The 25,712-nt window shown below is 42.3% G+C and overlaps 1 long non-coding RNA gene across 1 annotated transcript in view; it reads right to left on the bottom strand.

Moving 5' to 3' along the window:
• Positions 1 to 25,407, bottom strand: part of LOC140914486 (uncharacterized) — a 48,206-nt gene extending 22,799 nt beyond the window's left edge. Inside the window, exons 1-2 of the long non-coding RNA XR_012159878.2 lie at positions 25,053 to 25,407; positions 2,170 to 2,360 (exon numbers count right to left, since the gene is read on the bottom strand). This is a non-coding gene — a long non-coding RNA (uncharacterized LOC140914486). The remainder of the gene's footprint in view (positions 1 to 2,169; positions 2,361 to 25,052) is intronic.
• Between the last annotated feature and the right edge of the window lie 305 nt (positions 25,408 to 25,712).

Below are 25,712 nucleotides of genomic sequence, written 5' to 3'. Positions count from 1 at the left end.
ATTGATTTTCAGTGTCCTAAAAACCCAGGGATTTGGTCTGTGCTCACTTTGTAACCAATTGGTTAGTATATTATTCTCAAGCCTCCCCCTTTCCTGGTTTCCTGGTTTCCTGGTTTTCCTGGTTTCCTGGTTTGGGGGAATATTCTGGGGAAACAGAGACTCGAAGTGGCCCTTTTTCTTGGATTTTTATCTAAATCACTTAGTGGTGGCAGCAATACCGTCCAAGGACAAGGAAAGGATTTGTGCCTTGGGGAAGTTTTAACCTAAGCTGGTAGAAATAAACTTAGGGAGTCTTTCATGTGGGTCCCCACATCTATACCACAGAGTTCAGAGTGGGGAGGGAACCCTGACAGAAGCAAACAAAACAGGGGTCCTTCAGATAACAGCATTATTCACTACACATCCCTGATTCATTCCTAGAACAGTCTGTCTTGTACATTTAATGAGGCAGTGGTCCTGTGGAATTATACTACATAATTATGTAATTAAACTGTACATAATGCATATGCAAAAAGGCCAAATTAACGTTGCATAGGCAACCTTGGTTCTGGCATTTCCTAATTTTTGAGTGCTTAACATTTTGCAATCTTAACATTCTTTTAATGCAGATTTTAAAATGTTATTTCCTAAGATTTTTTTAAAATAAAAAAATTAATTATATGGATTATTACTGACCCCCGTCTCCCAACAGGTCCTCAGCATGGTTGAGATCTTTAGACTCAGAGCATAGTGTTCTAGGTAACAGGCAGCAGTAGAAGGCTGTTATCTTATATGTGGCCATGTCACTAAGGGAGGATGGGGACACATACTTTGCCTGTGGATTGCACAGCTACTTGCTAGACAATAGAGGAATGTGGAGACTCAGAAATAATGGGTTCAATGTCAGTTCCATAGGAGAGTGTTCTCTACTTGTAACAGGCCCTTCTGCTGCTGCTCTCCCTATCCCTTCTACTCCTATTCCTCCACAGAACCTGCCAGTGTGCCTTCTCTTGCTGCTATCCCTCCACTCCTGTCCCAGTCCTTTCCCATTCCTCCCCTACTCCTGTCCCTAGTTCCTGCCCATGTTTTCTCCTCCCTTTGCTCCTGCCCCTCATCTCCCGCATCTTCTCTCCCTCTCTAGTCCTGCCCCTTTCCTCTCCTTTCTGAGCTCCTGCCCCCTCTCCCAACTTTGCATCTCTTTCCCCTACCCCTGCTCCTGTTACTCATCCCTCTGCATTCAAGTCATTTAACTCCTCCTCCTTCACATTGCCCAGGCACCAGCAGGTGAAGCACTGACAGCACATAAGAGACGGTCCCCCGCTATCAGTTCTAGAGTCTGGTGCGACAGCGGCTCCCAGTAGTTTGTAGGAGCAATGGCAGGGAATGTCTTCCTGGGACCAGTAGTCCTTGGATGGAGTATGCTCAGTCACTCTGTGCAGATGGCACGCATGCAGTCCAGTGATGACATGGGAGTTGTGGTGGGGATGAAGTATGCTCAGATGGAATCTTCAGAGAGTTTAGCTGCAAAATTCTAAAAAAGTTAATGTACAAACTGGGATTTTCAGAGGCTCAACCCTTGGTCAAATTTGGGTGAATTTTCTCAAGGCAAGCAAAAGGTGCATTCCTGACATTTGGAAGACATGCCTCATTCCCCCAACCTGCACCTGCACCAGCACCATATTTCAAGTCCCTGCTCCAAAGTATGGAGGCACCAGAGCTTCTCATCACAATCACTGTAAACAATTTTTTTAACATGAGCAAAACAACATATTTTCCCTGCACCGTTCTCAGAAATGGAACAACCATTTCAGCTGAAACATCCCTCCAAAAAAATCAGCCTTGGGCAGATACCCAACATGGAGAAATTCAGCCCAAATGACTTAAGTTTACCAAAGTTATCAGCAACTGAAAACAGAGTCTTAGAATGGTAAGTGTAAAGCAACCTTAACTATAGGCAACACTATCTGTAGCATTAAAAATATATAAAAGACACAAGATCTTAAAAATCTAATGAAACATAAAAGGGAATGGCAAAGCACCGTAGAGATTACAATACAAAATATTTTAAAACTTAAAAGTAGTACACAAACTAATTTTTCCCAAGGGCAGACTATGAACTTTACATCGTCGTTCCAAGGATGCTTTCTTTAATTGCTTTGAGACAGACATTTCTGGTCAAATCATCCTTACCCACTCCACTCTCTGTGTTCATGAAGACTCTATGGGCAGCAGAATTGATGTTTATGTGGTTCAGTCATCCAAAATATTCCATAGTTCTGCTTCCATAGGAAGAATATGGTAGAGCAGATGTGGTTTCTTCAACAGTGGTTGGAGAGTAGTGTTGGGGCAGCAACTTCAGGGGTGTCACTTATTGGAAATTCCTTTGCAATAAATAGAGAAATATTACCATTTCTAGGATGTCTGAAAATGCCTATAGAAAATTAAAGTTAGTCTATAGATATTCAGAATAATGTCCACATACCCCCATTAAATTTCTATGGATCCTAATTATTTCTTCCCATAGAACTTTTCCTATAAAGGTCTCCTTTCCTCCAATGGTTATGTTCCCATGAAGTTGACCTATACTACCAAACAAAGCATCTGAGTGCAGCTGTAAACCTTTACAAGAAGGCATGATCTTATATAGGGTGTCCTTCACTCATAAAGAATCTGAAGAATCACCCTGAGAAACTTGACTGCTTTATAGAATATTATTTGTGTAAAAGTATTTGATTGAGCTTTTAAAATTACATTGACATATAAAATGCCAATCAATACAGCCAGTAAAAAATTATACAAGTGAAATGTTGGAGAACAGGTATAAATGATCAGGATGAGTGCTGACAGAATAGAGGAGTTACAGCTACACAAACACATCTGATGGAAAATACTTTTCCTATAGGCTATAAAATTCATCTAGTTTATAATTATCTGTTTGAATGAGATAAGTCCATTTCCACACACATTGTCACTGGGTTGGTACAAAGTATACATAATTTGGAAGAAAGACTTTAAAAGAGAACTATTTTTGTCCTTTCTTCTGTGAGGTACAGTAAATGTCATTTTGTCATTGGGCTTATAAACTCAGGAGAGATCAGCTCAGTTATTTTCTTTAATCAGTGAATACTTAGTTCCTCCTTCCTCAAATAGTTCAGTTTATCTAATACAAGCAGTGAATTGTTGCATTCCTCTAACACTTACTCTGGTCAAATACATTTCCATTGATGCTGTTTGCTTCTGTAGCTAGAGTGACAAAATACATATATTATATGATGGCTCTCTTTTTCCCCCAAAGCCTTACCATACACTTTTTTAAAATGGTGATTCTCTCCAGCACAGACTGTCACTTTGAAATTCCCTCAATGGATCTATTAATAGCAATGCTTATGGTACCTAGGTTACATAACCATTACAACATTATAGGGATTATCAATGAGAATGATATAAAGCAGGCTAGGCATGGGGAGTATTATGTAAAAGACACAAATGTTCAGTTGACTTAAGATCAATTGTAGGACTTCATGAGTCAGGGGCACAAACAGAGCAGCTCTGGAAGGAGCCTCCAACCTTCTGCAAGCCACAGAAGAGCTCTCTCAGTTTTGGGTGCAGAGTAAAACTTTGCCTATGGTTTGGGGTTTTCCGAAGAAGGGGTTTGATTCAGGCTCATTTTCATGAAGGGTTAGAAACACTGTGGGGGTGCTTAAACTTTCTTTTCTGCCTGAATCTTGAATATCTGAAAAATTGAAGTGGGAATCAAAAAGCTATTGGCTCCATAAAATGTTATTCATATGAAATGTCTTTTTTCATGTTTGCCTTGATGACAGGCACTCCCTAATGTACCACTTTACGTAGCTGGTCACTCCTCTTACCACATAGGACTTGGAGGACCAAGTTCAGTTCTGAAATAAAGGGAGCACAGCTCATATAGAAGTCAATAGGAGCTCTACATGTTTACACCAAGGCTGAATTTGACTCAGAGCCCTGTCCCCAAATGCATGTCAATGGAAGTTCTTTGCACAGAATGATGTAGAGAATGTGCATACAGGATGGAAACTTTGATTTGTAGTTTAAATGGTTGAATGCAAAACAGTTTGACTTCCATAATGTTTAATGCGATCAGTGAGGATTCAGGCAAGTAAACTATGTATCAGCTAATAGGATGCATGAGAGCATTCGGAGTACTATTTGAATAGAATCAAAATATTTTAAAAATATAATAAAAAAGCTCTTGCAGCTGCTTCAGATATTGCTTATAACTTTGAACTTCATTCCTCATTCTAGGTTATTATATTATTATTATTATTATTATATTTTTATTAATAAACTTTTCTGTTGTGGTGGTCCCAAAAGGTCAATCAGATCAGGACTTCATTGTACATGTAAATCATATAGTGAATGACACTCTCTCAGAGAGCTTACAGTCTAAGGCATAATGGGTGGATCAAAGCCTCCTTCAGTGGGACCACGTAAATTAAAATCACAAGACTTGCGATAATAAAATCACAAGACTTGCAATAAAATCATGAGACATCATGAGACATACCTTCAATCAAAATCCCAGATCCAAATACCATCATCTTGGAGAAAGTCTAGGTCCAAATTCTGCAGCCCACCTCTCTTGACACGTGAGATTCTGATTGTTCTCTTTTATTCTAAGGTGCATAAAGCACAGATATGGGAATACAACAGGGTCTTGAATTTTAGGATAGCAGAAGTGACACCATATCAGCATTTATATCCAAGGCTATGTTGATGTTCAACAAATCAGATGTAGTATGAAGCAAAACAAATTGGGAAGTTGTGTTTGTGTTGAGAATAGCCAGCGGGTGATGACCATGATTTAAATACAAGAATCTCTCCTGACTTGATATACATCTCTACCCCGATATAACTTGACCCGATATAACACGAATTTGGATATAATGCGGTAAAGCAGCATTCTGGGGGGCGGGGCTGTGCGCTCCAGCAGATCAGCGCGTCAGCGTGTCTGGCTCCAACATGCCGCTCTGGGCGGCGTGTTAAGGGTGCCAGGCTGAGGCCGAGAGGTTGGATAAGGGGCAGAGGGTCTCAGGGGGCCGTCAGGGGACAGGGGGAGTTGGATGGTTCGGAGGTTCTGGGGGCGGGGTGGTCAGAGGATGGGTAAAGGGGGTGTTGGATAAGGTGTGAGAGTCGCAGAGGGCCTGTCAGGTGGTGTGGGGGTTGGATGGGTCTGGGGTTCTGAGGGGTCAGTCAGGGGGCAGGAAGTGACTATTAATAACGGAAATGCTTGAGGCCAAAGCAAGTTTGATATAACGCAGTTTTACCTATAACACGGTAAGATATTTTGGCTCCCAAGGACCGTGTTATATCAGGGTAGAGGTGTATGTATCCAAGTAAACTAGCAGCTAGACACTTGTGCATGAATGCATTTTTGAAGTCAGACACCTGACCATCCTGACAAGAAAAGCCATCCTATAAATGTGAAGATCTATTCATATTAATCTTTTTTGAAAAGAGGGCTGTAAGGCTCCCAAGAATGTGAATCCGTTCAACTCCTCTTGCTTCCTTATTTTAACAAAAACAAAATTTCAAAGGCTATATACTTTTCATGAATGTGCTTCAGAACGATTTTATTTCTTTCCACACAGATAGTTTACTACATCTTTTGCATCAGACTCCAGGAGAGTTTGCAGATACATCTATCCGTTTATCTCCTTCTGTGAAGGATACGTTTAATCCTGATTATTAAATGTTTTTCCTAGACAAGAAGTTGGTGAAGAAATGTAGATTTTTTGAAGGTGTCTCATGATTTAATTCTTCGTGACAATTTACTTCATGCTCAGAAAAGCTGAGGTTTGGAGAATGCAAAGGATCTAAGAGCAAGGCATTCTTGAGCAGTGTTTCTTGCATGCAGCCACTAGTGGATTGTTTTGCGGCCATGACAGCCTCCAAAGCTTGGGCAGAGATTAGAGGGGCAAAGCAGTGGCACAATTCTGCAGTGCCCATCCTTGGTGTTTTTGCTGCATTCCCAGCAGGGATCAGTGCTCTGCACCACACAGCCTCCTCGGGAGCTCTGGGCAGCACCTCTGGAGACACGTGTAGCTGGTGTGCACAGCACCAGAGGTGGCTCTTGTCAGTGGAAGTGGCTGTGGTCTTCAGTTGCTCCTCTGGGCAGCTCCCACCCGGCTGGGGTACGGGGAGCCTGGGATTCCACAGGCAGCTGGTGAGTTCTCAACCCGCCTTCCCTAGGGAAGGCTCTCTCTGAAGGGCCACAGGAGGCAAGAACAGAGAGACGGATTTGTCAGAGTGGCCACCAGCAAGAGTTGATGGCCACACTCTGAGGCCACCCAAAAATTTGTTGTGAGAATTCCTGTTCTAGAGGTTGCACATTCATCTTACGAGTCTGATGCATCTCCCTCCTGGAAACTTTAATTCTACTGGATCACATGTTGATATTTGATCCTTCAGTGAAGTCAATGAAACTTCATGTCAAAATATCAGGATTCTTTATGTGGTGCTGTAGGACACATCTGCCTAAGGATTTTTCGGCTGAGTGTCTTTCCACAATGAGGCCTAATCTGCATTAGAAAAGATTTACAAGAATAGCTATATTGGCAAAGCACCCAAGCATAGATGTAGCCTATACTGGGGGGAAAAGTGCTTTTGGCAATATAGATAATACCAGCTGATTGAGTGAAATAAGTTATACTGACAAAAGCATCTATATGCCAGTATAACTGCATCTACATCATGGGTTTTTTTTATCACTGTACAAATGTCATTAAAAAAAACCCACCCCAACGGACATTATTATATCAGCAAAAGCAGTAAGTGTAGATGTGACCTGATATATGAAACAGAAAAATATTCTCATTCACTTCAAATAAGATTCAGATAATATCGAATGGTTGGATCCTAATCTCAATTTACACTGGAGAGAGGGGGCAATTCCACAAGTGCGGTAGGTCATTACAGCAATACACAGGAGTCAGGGATCCCACACAGGGGCTGCATATTCAATTAAGACTATTAAATATGGCTCTGAAGGGGTTCCTTGGACCGCAGTGCAAAGGAGGAGTTTGTGGACAGGATAGCATAATGAATCCACTGACCTGTCTACCTGCAGAATGAATGGCACAATAGAAGTGGAAGCTACTGTGGCTTATGGAGGGAGTGGGGTGGAAAAAAAAGATCTGCTCCATATCTTTATAGGGAAAGAATTCCTTCCCCCCACCTCAGCATTCAGCTTATTTATTTGAATTGTATGAAGGTATAAGGATTTCATTTTCAAAGCTTTACCATAAAGGGCAAAATAAATTGTCTTCTTTTTGGTCATTTGATCATTTTCAGTCCCCAGTGTCTCTCCAACACTTGGTGGAAAAATTGTAACAAAGCCACAATTGATGGATAATTCAATCATACGTATTGGTATATATGCTAGAGGGATTTTTAGGTTCAGATAAGGCTTTTCCCTAAGGAAACCGTGAACTTGGATAGCTCAGATGATTGTTGTGTTTTTTGTTTTCTTTTTTAAGGTTGGGGGAGTGATCCCTGCATGCAGCTTCTGAACAATCAGAGGGAGATTTCCTGCTATAAGCGCAAGAGTGCATTTGCAGTGCTGCTCCACCACTTTCAGGGGATTAGGTACTTTCCAGAACAAGGGGGTAGTTGAAGTTAAAAAAAAATTGTTGTGTTAAGAAATTAGTTTTTTTTGTTGTTTTTTTAAATGTTGGAGTGTGGGAGGAACAGTGTAGTACTAAGCAACCAGTTTATTGATTAATTTAAAAAAAACTTTTGGCAGCAAACTTGGGGAACTCATAGCAAAGCCCTCATACTCTAGGTTTCAGAGTAGCAGCCGTGTTAGTCTGTATTCGCAAAAAGAAAAGGAGGACTTGTGGCACCTTAGAGACTAACCAATTTATTTGAGCATAAGCTTTCGTGAGCTACAGCTCATTTCATCGGATGCATTCAGTGGAAAATACAGTGGGGAGATTTATATATACAGAGGACATGAAACAATGGGTGTTACCATACACACTGTAATGAGAGTGATCAGGTAAGATGAGCTAATACCAGCAGGAGAGCGGGGGGGGGCGGGAGGGGGAAGAAAACCTTTTGTAGTGATAATCAAGGTGGGCCATTTCCAGCAGTTGACAAGAACGTCTGAGGAACAGTTGGGGGGGGGTGGAATAAACATGGGGAAATAGTTTTACTTTGTGTAATGACCCATCCACCCGCAGTCTCTATTCAAGCCTAAGTTAATTGTATCCAGTTTGCAAATTAATTCCAATTCAACATATTTATTCCCCTCCCCCCCACACACACACACTGTTCCTCAGACGTTCTTGTCAACTGCTGGAAACAGCCCATCTTGATTATCACTACAAAAGGTTTTCTTCCTTCCCGCCTGCTCTCCTGCTGGTATTCGCTCATCTTAAGTGATCACTGTCCTTACAGTGTGTATGAAAACACCCATTGTTTCATGTTCTCTGTGTATATAAATCTCCCCACTGTATTTTTCACTAAATGCATCCGATGAAATGAGCTGTAGCTCATGAAAGCTTATGCTCAAATAAATTTGTTAGTCTCTAAGGTGCCACAAGTACTCCTGTTCTTTTTCCTCATATTCTAGCAATTCTAAGGGAAACTGTTCTGAGACTTCTGGAGAAAATAAGGTCACATGTAGATGACCAATTAATTGCCTTCCTTATACAAAATTGTTCTTTACTGCAGGTTTTTCTATAGACAACTAAAAACCTGCTCCTATAAAGCTACCTATCTTCAATTAACTACAGTAGATATACTAAACAAAGGAGCATTTAGTGACTGGGTCTCTTGAGTCCAACAAACATATTAAAATCCTTTTTAGAAATGTCACTGTCATTCTTCACTTTCTAGTTTCAGGCTTAGTCTCCCTCTGATCATTCCCCCTGCTCAGTGTGTGATTTTACTAGTTTTAACCTCATTTCAGCCCTAAACAAAACTTTGTATTCTCTGGTAAAGCCTAGATGTAGTAAAATTGAAAGTGTTAATATTCTTTCTACATACTTGCATTTTATTTCACCTGTTCCCTCATTCTTCTGGAGTATATTTTCTGCCCTTTCTTTCATAAAGTCTTAGAGCCTGAATCTGTTGCCACTGCCATTGAATTCAATGTGGAGCAGTACTGAGCCCTCAAATCAAGTTTAAATGTAACTTCAACCCACAGCAAACAGTGGAACTCTCAAGAGACAGACCAAGGACTGTATGGATCTGGATCCACAATTTGCCTCTTAGCCCCCCTTTGCAGAATAAGGTTGAGGTAGGGCATCTAGGGTTGCCAGGTGTCTGGTTTTCAACCGGAATACACAGATGGAAAGGGACCCTGGCAGCACTGGTCACCACCACTGACCAGGCTGTTAAAAGTCTGGTCGGCAGTGCAGCGGGGCTAAGGTAGGCTCCCTGCCTGCTGTGGCTCTGTGAAGCTCCAAAAAGAGCGGCATGTCCCCCCTCCAACTCCTATTGTCCCCAGCAAGGAACTGTGGTCAATGGGAGCTGCTGGGGCAGCACCTGCGGATGAGGCAGCACCTGCGGATGGGGCAGCACGCAGAGCCATCTGGCTGCACCTCTGCACAGGAGCCAGAGGAGGAACATGCTGCTGCTTCCAGGAGCTACCTGAGGTAAGTGTCGCCCAGACCCTGCACCCTGACCCTCCCCCCCACCCCAGCCCTGATCCTCCTCCCACCTTCTGAACCCCTTGATCCAAGCCCAGAGCACCTTCCTGCACCCCAGATCCCACAACCCCAATCAGAGCCCTCACCCTCTCCACACACACACATCCCAACCCCCTACCCCAGCCTGGAGCTCCCTCCTGTACCCCAAATCCCTCATTTCCAGCCCCACACCAGAACCCTCACCCCCACCGCACCCCAACCCCTACCTGAGCCTAGAGCCCCCTCGCACACCCTGAACCTATCATTTCTAGCCACACCCCAGTGTCCATATCCCCTCCCATGCCCCAACCCCCTGCCTCAGCCCGGAGTACCCTCCCATACTCCAAAAGCCTCGGCTCCACCCACCTGCACCACAAACTCCTCATCTCTGCCCCCCCCAGAGCCCACACCCCCAACTGGAGCCCTCACCTGCTCCCAAACCCCTGCCCCAGTCAGGTGAAAAAGAGGAAGTAAGTGATGGTAGGGAGAGCGAGAGACAGAGGAAGGTGGGATGGAGTGAGCACGGTATGGGGCCTCGGAAATGGGGTGGGGCGGGGCAAGGGTGTTCAGTTTTGTGCGAGTAGAAAGTTGGCAACCCAAAGGGTAGCATGGATTAAGTTTGTGCTGCTGCTCGTGCTATATTTGGTCTGTGGATACATGGAACACCTGAGTTTGTGATTTAGCACTCCTTATGACCCTCCTGTATTCACTTTAATAAATTATATTGGAACATCATGGCTTGGAGAAACTGAACTGGATTCTCATTTACACTGAGTTCACTTGGCGCATTAATAGAGGTGTGTAAGGGGCCTGAGTGTAAATGAGAATCAGGCACATTATCTGGGATACAGAGCTGATAACTAGCTAAATACATTGCTACTGCACTTAGGCTCTCCTTCAGGAGTATAGTCTTGTTTTTAAAAGTGACGTAGGCTCCAAAGTCACTTTGGTGTTTATGAAAAATTTCCCTTATATACTAAAGATTTTTAAATAAGTTTGTCATTTTAACTGAATTTTCATACACACACAAGAAATGCTGGGTTGGCAAAATTTAGAACTTGATATTACTGTAGATAATTTGCTGTAGAAGAGCAATTATGCTGACAAGTACAACAGTGCACAGCCATAATTTTTATCAACATAACCAGTAGTAACAAAGCTCTTTCGTTTGGTTCGTTTCGTCAGAGTTTGGTTAAATACCTCCCCAACAGTAAATTAAAAAAGCATATGTCCAGGAGTGGTATTGAGTGAAAGCCAAACAAGAGCACAATGAATCCTCAGATAGGATCTTCTTTGAAAGCTTTGTCCCTTATGAAAAGATCTTACAGTACTTAGAGAATGAACATCCTTTCTATTATAGTTTTAGAACAGCCTACATAATTCTAGTGCAGGGACCAATTTTTTCCCCTAAAATCTGTAGGTTACTCAAAAAAGTCTAGTGGATGGATTTCAGAGTAACAGCCATGTTAGTCTGTATCCGCAAAAAGAAAAGGAGTACTTGTGGCCCCTTAGAGGCTAACCAAATTTATTTGAGCACAAGCTTTCGTGAGCTACAGCTCACTTCATCGGATGCACCACTGAATGCATCCGATGAAGTGAGCTGTAGCTCACGAAAGCTTGTGCTCAAATAAATTGGTTAGTCTCTAAGGGGCCACAAGTACTCCTTTTCTTTTTGCGGATACAGACTAACACGGCTGCTACTCTGAAACCTGTCACTTAATCATTAAATTCTTGTCAAGTAAATATCCTATTTAAGTGAACTGCAGTTTTGTCTGAACAACAAGTGAGTTACAACTTGAAGTTCTATCCCCAATTTTTAACTCAGTGAGCCAAATTCTGCTCAGTTATACCGCTGTTTCCATGTAAAAGCAGAAGAGGGACCAGTTTTTCCTAATCAATTGGTTTTACATGTGAACCCCAGACCTGTTGTTTTAACTCCACTAGTGCAGTAGCTAGAAAAGTACTACATTTCTGACTTCATGAGTGCTCTCCATTCTGACCTAAACATTGTAGCATCCAGTATATTTTCTGTTTTTTTTAAAAACTAGATCAAGACGTCAGGATCAGATTCTTCTTTTGAACAGACTTCCAGGTATAGTATTCTGAAATAATCTAAGGCAACTGGATATGAGTTTTCTTAGTTCAATATGTGTTTAGAGCAACAGAAATACAGGGCTATGTTTTAAAATACAAATAGGCTTGCAAAAGGTGCAACTGTAAAAGCTTGTATTTATGTATGCAAGTTGCATAACTGCACTCCAAAGCTACTTAGGTGTGCCACTGTCCACTTAATTTCTAATTAGTCCAGTCTTATTATTGTGCATGTACCTTTTGCAGATATAAGTTTTACATTAGAAGTTCCAAAGCGAAGAACTGTTAAAATTTTGATTGACATATACTTGGTGGAAATATAGTTAAGGGGTTCCACAAAATTATACCTCTAATGCTCTCCAAAGAGCAAATCAACTACTGAGACATCAAACATTACACAGTCTGAACAAGCTCATTGGCCGTTTACAACTTAAGCAAATAACACTTTCCAGAATTTAAAAAATAAATCGCTCTAAGCACAGTTTTAAAGGTCAACCAGCTGTTAGCTTTCAGTCAAATCTTCAAGGGACCTGATATGTTATGGCTAACTCATCCCCAAATCCACTGGTATGTATCTTTAATGAGACTGTCTGTATGCCGAGTCTTACTTTAAGTATTGCCAACCCTGTCTTCAAAAATCATATTTCAAGACACAAAATCATGATTTTTAAAACAAGTAAGTTTTGGGTTCTTTTTCTTTGCATTTTGATTTGAGGCTTTCAAAGAACATTCAGGTCATGCTTTCAAGCTTTTCTCCACAGAAATGAGGGCTAGAAACATACTATTCGTATATGAAAGCAGAGATTCTCATGTAACCACTTGTCTCCAGCGGTTTTAAGAATACCGAATATCATGATTCCAAATAAACACAAGAGTTGGCAACATCATGTGCTGCAACAAATCAAGAAAAGAACCTGCTCTGACCATTGTTTCAATGTCTTTAAGATGAAGCCCCTAGATTGTGCTGTATGGGAATACAAAAGTAAGTTATATGAAAGAGAAAGTTAAGGGATGACTTGATTACAGACTATAAGTGGCAGTAAGGATCAAATATTTAATAATGGTCTCTTAGTCTAGCAGAGAAAGGTATAACAAGATCTGGCAGCTAAATGTTGAAACTAGAAAAAATTGAGAGTGAAAATAGGGCATAAAATTTTAACAGTAAGTAATTAACCATTGGAATCACTTACCAAGGGTCATGGTTGATTTTCCATTACTGACCATTTTTACATCAAGATTGGATGTTTTTCTAAAAGTTCTGCTCTAGGAATCGTTTTGGGGAAGTTCTACGGCCTGTGTTATATAGGAGGTCAAACTAGATGATCACAATGGTCCCTTCTGACCTTGGAATCAATTATTATTGTGTGTTTGGTAGTATGGAGAGAAAGAGGTTGGTTCGAGATGCAGAATTTGGATCCAAATGTGAACTTCCAAAAGTTATGGATGATTTAATTGCAGCATATTTTGTTAAGGGTTATGATGTTCCCCTCTGGTATTATCTGGACCAGTGATCTGCTAGGTCATTCCAATCCTTGATTCTGGGAGTCAGCCTTACCCTGTTCTTCTGTGAGAACCCCCACTCCTGTGCTGTTCATGCACAGCCTCTAGCACATAAGCTGCTCCTTGGTTGTGCAACCGAATGACAGTAGCCAATATCTCTGGTTCCAGACACAACCCCTAGGAACAAGAAAAGGAGTACTTGTGGCACCTTAGAGACTAACCAATTTATTTGAGCATAAGCTTTCATGAGCTACAGCTCACTTCAGTATGCATCCGATGAAGTGAGCTGTAGCTCACGAAAGCTTATGCTCAAATAAATTGGTTAGTCTCTAAGGTGCCACAAGTACTCCTTTTCTTTTTGCGAATACAGACTAACATGGCTGTTACTCTGAACCCTAGGAACCTCTGTCTTGCAGTGTCCAGTTATACCAGCTGGACGCTGCAAGCTTATAGGAGTTTGTCAATTTAACAAAGAAAGTGATATGTACCAGGCTTGTTATCCCAAGGGGAGTCTCTGACATGCTTCAAACCAAACGCACTGCTTCGGGTAGAATAAACAAACAAAATTTATTAACTATGAAAGATAGATTTTAAGTGAGTATAAGTCAAAGCATAACAAGTTGGATTTGGTCAAATGAAATAAAAGTAAAACACATTCTAAGCTGATCTTAACACTTTCAAGACCCGTACAAACTTAGATGCTTCTCAACACAGGCTGGCTGGTTGCTCTTCAGTCAGGCTCTCCCCTTTGATCAGCACTTCAGTCACTTGGTGTGGTGTCTGTAGATGTATGTGGAAGAGAGAGGAAGAGCACGGCAAAGTCTCTCTCTTTTATCATGTTCTTTTTTCCCCTCTTGGCTTTGCCCCCACCCCTTCAGACTTAAGTGAGCATTATCTCATCACAGTCCCAAACTGGCCAAAGGAAGGGGGGTGACTCACTCGAGAGTCCAACAGATCCTTTTGTTGCTGCCTAGGCCAGCATCCTTTGTTCCTGTGAGGCTGGGCTGGTTTTATCCCATACCTGCCCTGATGAGGTGTGAACTGCCTCTCTGCTCTTGGAGAGTTTTTGCCTGGGCTTATTTTAAGCCATGAGGATACATTTTCATCCTCAAATACATACATGAAATTATAAACCTATAACATTACTGTAACAACAAGGCCCATGATTCACTGAGCATTCTGAAGACACCCAGCATGACAAACTTTGCATTGGATACCACACAATCATTTTACAAGATGAACATGGGCGTGCTGGGTGTTCCCCCTAGGTACAGAGTGTCACAGAGGTGTAAGGGGGATATTAGGGAGGGGTAGTATCTCTGTTGGAGGAACAGGTCATGCTCCTTTGGGAGTAGTTCATCTGCTTTGGTCCCCACCTACACCCAGCTCTCACCTGTGGCTCCAAGTTGCTGTTTGCATGTGACAGCAGCCACACCCTGGGAAACAGCTTCAGCGAGCAGGCTAAACCAAGTGAGGGTAACAGATGGGTCTTTTGCCCTCAGTGAGACAGGGAAACTGCCTTTCTCTAGCATGCAAAGACTGTTTCAGTGGACTGAGTGGAGGAAATCAATTTGCGATTCAACAGCCATGAAGGCAGTTCAGGAGTGTGCTGTGGGGCATGGAGAGCACGATAAGGCAAGGAAGATGTCCTGGTCACCCACTGCAGCTAAGGAAGTCCCCAGCCGTAATGAACCTTCAATGCCGCTGGAATCTGGCTTCCACAGCCGAGAGAGTGGGACTGCCCCTGTGTCATAAATATAAAGGGAAGGGTAAACCCCTTTAAAATCCCTCCTGACCAGAGTAAAACTCCTCTCACCTGTAAAGGGTTAAGAAGCTAAAGGTAACCTCGCTGGTACCTGACCAAAATGACCAATGAGGAGACAAGATACTTTCAAAAGCTGGGAGGAGGGAGAGAAACAAAGGGTCTGTGTGTCTGTCTATATGCTGCTTTTGTCGGGGATAGACCAGGAATGGAGTCTTAGAACTTTTAGTAAGTAATCTAGCTAGGTATGTGTTAGATTATGATTTCTTTAAATGGCTGAGAAAAGAATTGTGCTGAATAGAATAACTATTTCTGTCTGTATATCTTTTTTGTAACTTAAGGTTTTACCTAGAGGGATTCTCTGTGTTTTGAATCTAATTACCCTGTAAGGTATCTACCATCCTGATTTTACAGAGGGGATTTCTTTACTTCTATTTACTCCTATTTCTATTAAAAGTCTTCTTGTAAGAAAACTGAATGCTTTTTCATTGTTCTCAGATCCAAGGGTTTGGGTCTGTGGTCACCTATGCAAATTGGTGAGGCTTTTTATCCAACATTTCCCAGGAAAGGGGGGGTGCAAGTGTTGGGAGGATTGTTCATTGTTCTTAAGATCCAAGGGTCTGGGTCTGTAGTCACCTAGGCAAATTGGTGAGGCTTTTTACCAAACCTTGTCCAGGAAGTGGGGTGCAAGGTTTTGAGAAGTATTTTGGTGGGGGAAAGACGTTTCCAAACAGCTCTTCCCCAGTAACCAGTATTTGTTTGGTGGTGGTAGCAGCCAATCCAAGGACAAAGGGTGGAATATTTTGTACCTTGGGGAAGTTTTGACCTAAGCTGGTAAAGATAAGCTTAGGAGGTTTTTCATGCAGGTCCCCACATCTGTACCCTAGCGTTCAGAGTGGCTAAGGAACCTTGACACCCTGTGCAACAGCTTTCTCACTTAAATTTCCTGCACAGGTTTTCTTGCAACTCTCATCCCATTAACATCTTATAAAATCTCATCATATCATTAATTCAAGTCCTGCGGTGATGGGGGCATGGCAAAATGACAGGGGGAGATGACCACTGGCAGTCGTAGCCACAATCCTGCATGTAGGCAACCTTGGGACTAGTGGCTGTTCAGCTCTGTCCCCTGGGCAGCGGAGAAGTTCGGCAGCATCTTAGGTGACTGAGCAGCCTTTTTTAGGATAACACTGCTCGACACTTCTTAAGGGAAGAGGCTAGAAAAGGTGCCCTAAAATTTCCTGTCCCATAACATCTGGGCAGACTACCACAGCTGGCAGATCATCCTACAGCCGTCAAAAAACAATAAAGAAGAAAAGACTCACTTTAGGACCATGAAATGTCTGCACCCTTATGGATGGAGGTGATGCACAAAGGCCTGAGTGAAGAACAGCTCTTGTCTCCAGAGAACTGGCCTGCTATAATATTGATATTGCAGCACTGAGTGAGACTAGATTGGCCAGAGAAGGGTTCATCAGTGAGCTAGGAGGCAATTACACTTTCTTTTGGAAAGGAAAAGCAGAGGATGAAGACAGGATCCATTGAGTTGGATTTGCCATAAGAACATCACTCCTGAAACAACTTCCTGACCTCCCTGTTGGCCTGAATGAACGGCTCATGAAAGTTCGATTTCCTCCATGTCACTATCATCAGTGCCTACACCTATACTGACCATCGTGACTCCATTATCAGGTCAACCCCTGCATATGACAAACTCATCCTGCTGGAAGACTTTAACTCTAGAATTGGTAGAGACAGCAGTGACTGGAGAGGTGTGATAGGACGACATGGAGTAGGAAAGATGAAGAGCAATGGACTCCTCCTTTCGGGTAAATGCGCAGAAACAGAGTCTGCTCATCACTAACATCATCTTCAGGCAAAATGATAAATATAAAATTACATGGATGCACCCCCGGTCCAAACAATGGCACCTGATTGACTATGTTATCATATCGCCAGTGAGACATCTGCAATGTCAGAATTAGCAGAGCCATGTGTGGTGCAGAATACCGGACAGACCACAGACTGGTAAGAGCAGTGCTGAGCCTGCATATAGTGCCTTTACAGCACAAGCGTCCCAAACTTAATAGAAAATCCTTCAACATAGCAAAGCGCAAGCATGCCAACTATCAGGTGCAGTTTCAGCAGTCACTTGATGACAAGTTTTTTTCATGCCAGGCAATCACTGGCAACCCATCATAAAAATGGAACCAGTTTAAACATGTGATTATTGACACAACTAAATCAGTGCTGGGGCCAAAGAAAAGGGTATACCAGGACTGGTTCGATGAGAACAATGAGGACATCTCCAAACTCCTCAGTGACAAGCAGAAAGTATTTGTTGAATGGCAGAATGAACTCCCATCCATATTTCAAAAGGGTGTTGGGAGGCAGAGTTAAAATCTGCAAACTGCTTTGGGATTTTAGGATGAAAGGTCTGACAGTATTGTTACGGTTTCTAATCTATGATACAGAAATAAAGAGCTACATTCACTTTTGAATGTGCCAATCCTGAAATCTGGGAAATATGCTTGGACAAGTCTACATGACTAATTTACACTGATTTATTAACAATTTTACAGACCATTTTTGAAGACTTCCCCTATACCCACTGATGGTCTTCATATGTAATATGCATGTGCATAGCCAACAACTCACTGAATCTGTTCTAGTCTGCACCAAGAGTTTAGGTAAACTGGGTTCTCTTTTCAGGTAGTTTTCCAATCTTCTCCAATTTGGAGAATCCTGAAAACAATCTGCTGATTTTTCTTTTTAAAAGACCTGCATTTCAGCCCAACAGGTTGCTCTCTTGAAAGGGATCTATATCATGCTAGTGTTCTTCCTCTTCAGAGCATTAAGCAAAGGTCACTGGGATCACATGGAAATGTCCCACATCAGTCATTTTGGAAAATGGCAGGGATGGGACAGTAGTAGACCTCCCTCTGACATTATAGCTACATGTTCCTCTCATCTATTGTTCTAGTGAACCCCCATCAGTGACAGAGACGACATCTAGTTCAGGCTGTTGGTGCAGTAGGAAGAAAACTTTCTATTTTAAAATCTGTCACTAGATCAGTGTCACTTACATTTGGAAACAAACACCTTGGTTTTGACACTTATTTTCCATAAATGCCTTGACTTTGCCTGAGCACTTATGAAGCAGCAGGAAACCATTATCCTTTGACAGTGTTCTATTCCTCTGACTTATCGTCATTAAAAGTTTTGATTAAAAAAAATCTTTCGCTCCGGTCTCCTCCTGGAGGCAGCCATCTTGCTTAGAAGGGACATCTGTGGCACTAGCAGCATTTCAACACGAAATAGTAACATTTTTTTCTGATTCCTTGATCAGGAGTGAAGTAGGACAGAAACAGATGTAAAAACTGGCATTCTCCTTGCATACTACCATTGTCATAGCTGACGGCACTTCCAGCAAAACAACTGGCATCAGCAGCACAGAGGCGGCTAAAACTATTGTTTTAATTAATTTTAAAAATACCAATTCCTAGTTTGTAAGAGGAATCAGTAAACTAGTGTGGTCATAATTAACTTGAACCATCAGCTGCAATTTAAACTGCCTAGACAGTCACACTAGAAATTGCTGAAGTTGACTAGATACAAGCTATTCCTCCCTATGGTGCTGTATAAATGAGTGATAAATAGATTCGACAAAACTTGGGAAAATCCACATCCAAACTTTAGGTTTCATTCTCTTCTCACACCATTGTAAGTCAAATGAGCCAAATTTGTTCACGATTAAGAATAAAATTCAGCTAACTTTCTCCACCTCTAGAGTTCTCCCATGTTCTGTACTAAGGTTCCATAGCAAAGGCAAGACAAACTGTTCTTGTAATATATTCAGGAAAGAAAAACAAAGATAGAAACGAAACAAAGAAACAGAAGGAAAAACAAAAAGAAAAATCATTTTCTCTATTTCCAGTCTCACATGTTCAAAAGAGTTGAAAGGTTGGATGTTTATTTGGAGCAAGTTTCTGCACCTATTTGAGGTTCGTTCATTTACTTTATAAACAATTCACCAAATGAATCTGATAATAGCTGGCTAAGGAAGGTGAGTTTCACTTTCATTTAAGAATAAAATTAGTTTATCATCATCTAATTTCACCTAAGAAGAGGATCTATCCTGAATGTGTAGAGAAGTGGATTCGGACCTATACTACTTTTCTATTTTTAGTAACCTATCAACAACTCAATTTCCATCAAATCAGTTTTCTGAAGCAGCAATTACGTACACTGCAGATTAAGGTTCCACTAATTTATGTTTCTATTAGAGGTAAATTGGCAAGCACATGGCATTGCAAAGAATTAACTGCAAAACTTCTGTTAATATCATGTGTCACCTGGTAAAACCCCCACACAATGACTTCAAATTTTACCTCTTGTAGGTTGACAGGTAAGACCTATAAAAATCATATATAGCTTACTTCTATTGCTATGACTACTAACTAAATGTGCTTTAAATAGTCTCAATCAAATTTAGTGCTAGTGAAGCATTTGAGATTGACAACAATCCACTATCTACAGAACAGGTACAAGCTTCCCTGTTCAGTTACTAATGTCTTTGCTAACCCTATGATGGAAGAACTGTCAAAAGTAACTCATTCTCAATTCCAATTTAATCTTTAGTCTCTGCTGCACTCCCCAGAAAGGTCCAGTTAGTACTACTTGTGGACTGTAACTACAAACAGATTTCACATAGGCAGAGGTGAATGTACGATATACCGGTAAGAAAAGCCGACAGTACCAGCAGGGCTGCTGATGGGACAGGGGGAGGGGCAAAAGGGGCAGCTGCCCCGGGGCCGAGCAATTTAAAAGGGCCCATAGCTCCTGGCAGTGGCCGGAGCCCCAAGCCCTTTAAATTGCTGCCAGAGCCCCAGGGCTCCCAGCCACCACCACTGCTATCCTGAGACTCCGGCAGTAATTTAAAGGGCCCGGAGCTCCGGCCGCTGGCACAGTAGCACCAGCCAGAAATGCCAGGGCTCCTGGCCACCACTGCTGCACCAGCAGCCAGAGCCCCAGACCCTTTAAATCAGCGCCAGAGCCACCTGTTACCCCCACCTTGCCCAGGACCCCGGCCGCCCTGAGTGCCGGTAAGTCCCTTAAGTTACTTTCACCCCTGCACACAGGCCACAAGAAGTTAATCACTTTCAGACCATAAAGCAGGCCTAGATCCAAACTGGTAATCTAAAAGTTGAAAGGCTCTAGAGTTGGCATCAATTCCCTGCAAGCAAGCCTCTTTATTAGGCTTTACTTATCCTCCAACTCTCTTGTTAAATCTAGGCTAATACATACATAAAAAATCTTTATTAAAAATAATAGCTACCATTCACTATGCTGTAAGTGGACAACAGATTTCACTAAGCTCAAAAGTTTGTCTTTCTCACCGACAGAAGTTGGTACAGTAAAAGATATTACCTTACCCACTTTGTCTCTCTAATATCCTTGCACCAACATGGCTACGACAACATTGAATAATATAAATCTGAGTCAGAGTGTGGGACCAGGGCAGGGAGGGAGCCTGTCTGAGCCCTGCTGCATACCACTGCCACCCTGGAGCCACTCCAGGTAAGCGGTGCTGGCCCCGAACCCCTCCTGCACCCCAACCCCCTGCCCTGAGCCCCCTGCCGCACCCCTCCTGCACCCCAACCCCCTGCCCTGAGCCCCCTGCCGCACCCCTCCTGCGCCCCAACCCCCTGCCCTGAGCCCCCTCCCACACCCTCCTGCACCCCTGCCCTGAGCCCCCTCCCACACACCACATCCTTCCTGCGCCCCAACCCCGTGCCCTGAGCCCCTTCCTGCACCCCGCACTCCCTCCCACACCCCACACTCTCTCCCACACCCCAACCCCCTGCCCCAGCCCTACATTCACGGCCCTGTATGCAATTTCCCCATCCAGATGTGGCCCTCAGGCCAAAAAGTTTGCCCACCCCTGTTTTAGAGGGAGCAAGTTAAAAAGTTTAAAGATTAAAGTTAAAGTTGCACAGACAATTGTGGACCTGGCATTTTCTAACGTTTGAAGGCTTGACTTTGAAACCTCATTTCTGTTTGTAATTAAATTAGCGCACATTACTGAGTAGGCTGACAACAACATAGATGGCAACCTGTAACATGCTGCTGACAAATAACCCCACTCTGCCTAAATGTATTAGTATTTTTAAGAATGGAAAAAATGTTAACACTGCTTCAACGTACAAAGGATGAGGATAACACTATATTGTCAGGCAACCAATTGAAAAATATAATACCTTTGCGCATATATATATTTTAATTACACACACAAATTACAAATGCACTAATGCACATTAAATACAATCAGGAGGAACTGAATTAAAGAATGGGAGTTATCTCAGGTAATACAAAACAAAGCCACTAACATTTTATAAATGAACACAACAGCTAAACTCAAAAAAGAAATTACCAACCCCACTAACTATAATTCAAATCATGGTTAAAAAACAATATGGTCAACTGCAATAGAAGTGTCGTACTAATATAGAGCAATATTACTTAACATACTCACATTCTTCTAGAAACAGACATACCAGGAAAAATATTATAAGCAGAGGTGGGACTGACATCTTCAATTAAGAAAGCCAAATATTTTCTATTATAAGATGTATTTATATTAAACCATGATACACATTTAATAGTGTCTTCAAAACCGATTTAGTGTTGATGTTGAAGCTGTAGCTTAACATTTTCATGTTTTAAAATTAGGGGTGTGTATAAACAAACAATCTGGTTATTTTCAGTGTATTTTTATATACTCACAGAGGCCTAGATACTACAATGGGATTAGCTAGTGTGGCTGTGTGTCAGTGGGACTCCACAAGGTTCTATGCTATCATACTCTGCCTTTAAAATTTTGTTTCTATAACCATCTAAAACCATAACGTACAATTAGAGCTATAAATCAACCTGTGTAATTTATACAAAATTAGACTTCTAGAATTAAAAGCAACATACACAGATAGCTAGATCATACAGAAATACTTTGATATATATAAAAAGGGGAAATGCATTCTTACTGTCTTGTTAAGAGCTCAGATTTGTAAGGGAAACAGTACTGAAGTAATGAGGACTGAACCAACATGTTCCAAGTATTAATACTACAATGTTGGGAGTGAGTACTAAGTTTCAGAGCAGCTGCATAACAGCAGTTAATAACATGTTGGGGGTTTTTTTTAAATGTGTTTTAAATATGTGATTCTTTTTCCTGATTATGCTGAAGGTTATTTTCCTTAATTGGAAAAAAGCCTCTAAAAAGAGTCAATATCCTTTAAAGATGGTAGCATTGAACAGTAACTGTATAGTAAAGAACTACCTGGTAAGTGGCAAGAGGGTGGGAAGGAAACGGGTGGAAAGATTACATAGTAGCATTTGAGGCTTAAAAAAAAAAAAAAAAACCTGATAAGCCAGGAATGTTCAAATCAACTGTATTCTAAAAATGTGCAACTCAAATTGGAATACAACTCAAAGTCATAGTTTGCTTCCTTGATGTATGATGTAATCAAAATGACATCAGTGGGAGTTTTGCCTACATGAGGTCTGTAGGAAAAAAGATGAAATATAGTAGTGTGTATAATTAGTTATACACTGAAGACACTAACCAGTTGTCTGTGTCTCAAACCACAGAAAAAACTTAGACTGTTGTATTAATTTAGATGGAAAATAGGTTATAGTAACACCTGTGGCCCTAGTTACAATCTAACATTAAACAGTGTTAAATTCCAGGGTTAGGTATACAGAGACCCCTGTTTGCTTAGTACCATGGCAAACACACTATTAAAAATCTTTTTAAGTCTTTTATTAAAGATACAGAAAGGAAGGAAAAACAGGTAAAGCATATGAAATGTAAAGTATTAAATAAGGCATTCATTTTAACAACCTCCCTTTGTTCCTTTTCCCTTTAGCAGAAGTGGGTTTTAAAAGGGAAAAACCCTTTGTTTGACAGTCTCCTAGATGGTATTAAATATGGTAACTGTCCTTTTGAGGAAAAGATGTTTGAGATGAGCTGGAGCTGTTATTGCGGCTGTTGTTAAAGTCCTTTCACCCCAGGTGGTGTTTGAAAGGCTACTGGAGCTGGTAGGGGTGATGTCGTCATCTGGCTCCCTGGGTCTGGCCAGGGCATTTCTTAGGATCAAGATGATGAAGGCCTGGGGTCCCATGGGGGTGGCAACCATGAATTGGTGAAGCTTGCTCCAGTACCCTCCCTCTACTCTTCTTTTTGTTCTTTCCTACTTTTCTCACATCATCTCTTTCTTTTAAGGACTCAGAAAGGAATTGATAGGTGGAATAGCCCAATCCCTCGTTATTTTGTCCATCAATTAGGCCTAATATTCTACACCCCAGTTCTGGTTCATCAATTTCCAGTTCCACATCTGTTTCTAACAAGCATAATTTCAACAGTCCTTGGATTATATCAACATAGTCTTTTTGGTTTAGACTAGTCCAGTTTCTCTGCCGGTTTTCTTGTACCTGTTCCCATCCACTTTTGCTGTTATACATTGTGACATTTTATGAATTTACAATTACTTTTTACAACTATCAGGGAGTAGCAGTGTTAGTCTGTATTCACAAACAACAACAACGAGTCCAGTGGCACCTTAAAGACTAACCGATTTATTTGGGCATAAGCTTTCATGGTTTTTTACCCATGAAAGCTTATGCCCAAATAAATCGGTTAGTCTTTAAGGTGCCACTGGACTTGTTTTTACAACTAAAATCATTAAGTATGTAGGCCCAATTGTCACAACATCTCTCTTCACATCTAGGTGAACTTAAACTAGACTCCTGATAACCTAAGGCACCTTTAACTTCAGTACAAACAGAAGAAATACAGTTTTAGCCATGATTAAATATTTTATAGATACACTGTAGTATAATATAGAGAAAGGGCTGATTCTCTGATAACTTCTATTGCTGTGAATCAGGAGTAACTCTACTGCTGTCACTGATGTGAGAGAGAGAGAGAATGAGGTACAAAGTACTGCTAGTACAGGGCTCAGCAACCTTCACCATGCGGCCCGTCAGGTTAATCCACTGGTGGGCCGCAAGACATCTTATTTCCATTGACCATCTGCAGGCATGGCCCCCCACAGCTCCCAGCGGCCACGATTCGCCGTTCCTGGGAACTGCGGGAAGCAGCACGGGCCGCAAGGACATAAAATCACAGACAGGTCACAAATGAAAAAGAAAAATTCACGGAATCAGTGATCTGTCCATGACTTTTACTAAAAATATCCGTGACAAAAATCTTAGCCTTAATCATAACCGATAACATCACATACTTATTCTTTTTATTCAAATAAATCAAGTCACCTTAAAATGGTGATTAAGTCATAAATTGTATACAGGAAAGAGATATATTCATTCCATAATTATCTCCAAAACAGCTATTTGGTAGTCACAGGAGTCTGTTAATAGTTGTATTAGTAATACAGAGCTCCTGCTTTATGAGAATCACAAAGAAGTTTTAAATTATTATAAATTTGACTATCACAAAAATCCCATAGGAGCTGGGGAAATTTTATTGCATCCATTTTATAGACAGGGAAACTGAGGCACAGAGGTTAAATGACTGGCCCAAGATAATTCAGAAGTCAATAACGGTCTGAAATATAGTTCTGTTCTCCTAGCCAACACAGTCTTACACTTTACACAAAATTGGGGTTGGGGTGCGGGAGAAGGTGAGGGTTCTGGATGGGGGTGTGGGCTCTGGGGTGGGGCAAGGGCTCCAGGGGGTCCACTGGGGATGAGGAGTTTGGGGTGTAGGAGGGTGCACTGGGCTGGGACCGAAGGGTTCAGAGGGCAGGAGGGAGATCAGGGCTAGGGCAAGGGTACGGGAAGGGGTGCAGGCTCCGGCTGGGGGTGCAGGCTCTGGGGTGGGGCTAGAGATGATGTGTTTGGGGTCCAGGAGGGTGCTCCAAACTGGGATTGAGGGGTTCAGAGGGTGGGAGTGGGAGATCAGGGCTGGGGCAGGGGGTTGGAGTGTGGGGAGAGGCTCAGGGGTGCAGGCTCTGGGCGGCATTTACCTCAAGCGGCTCCTAGAAGCAGCAGCACATCCTTCTCCGGCTCCTACATGCAGGTGCGGTCAGGCGGCTCTGCACACTGCCCCATCTGCAGGCACCACCCCTGCAGCTCCCATTGGGATGCCGGAGCAGGGCCATGCCGCGGTTTCTAGGAGCCACATGGAGTGGCCCCCAATCCTGCTCCCCGGCTGGAGCACCGGAGCAGGGCAAGCTCCAGACCCCACTCCCCAGCCGAGCTCGAGGGCCAGCTTAAAATGGCTGGTGGGCCAGATCCAAGCCGCAAGCCGTAGTTTGCCCACCCCTGTTCTAAAGGAAAGTTTTACAGACACAGACATAGCAGTGTTACCAGGCAGGTACCACTGGAAGCACAGCCTGTTCTGCCAATGCTAAACCACATGGCAGGGTGAGTATGAAGGTCACTGCACACTCCTTGAATTCTCTGCATCTTACAGAAACACCTCAGCTTAATAACTTTGTTTACTTTTACGGTGGATAGGCACAATAATTCGTTGAGTGTTCAACGCCCTTCCCCTGCATGGGGGAAGGGCAACGTTCTGGAGGTTGCTTTCCAGGATGCAGCGTAAAACAGGCAAGCATGCTTGGTTCACAGCATTTGGTGGGACTTGAGGGGATGGGGGGAGGATGAACTGAGTTGTTCTGTTC

This window comes from Lepidochelys kempii, chromosome 7 (genome assembly GCF_965140285.1).
Source record: "Lepidochelys kempii isolate rLepKem1 chromosome 7, rLepKem1.hap1, whole genome shotgun sequence".
Lineage (NCBI taxonomy): Eukaryota > Metazoa > Chordata > Testudines > Cheloniidae > Lepidochelys > Lepidochelys kempii.
The sequence above is the reverse complement of the archived record's forward strand: the minus strand, read 5'-3'. Positions and strand labels throughout refer to the sequence as shown.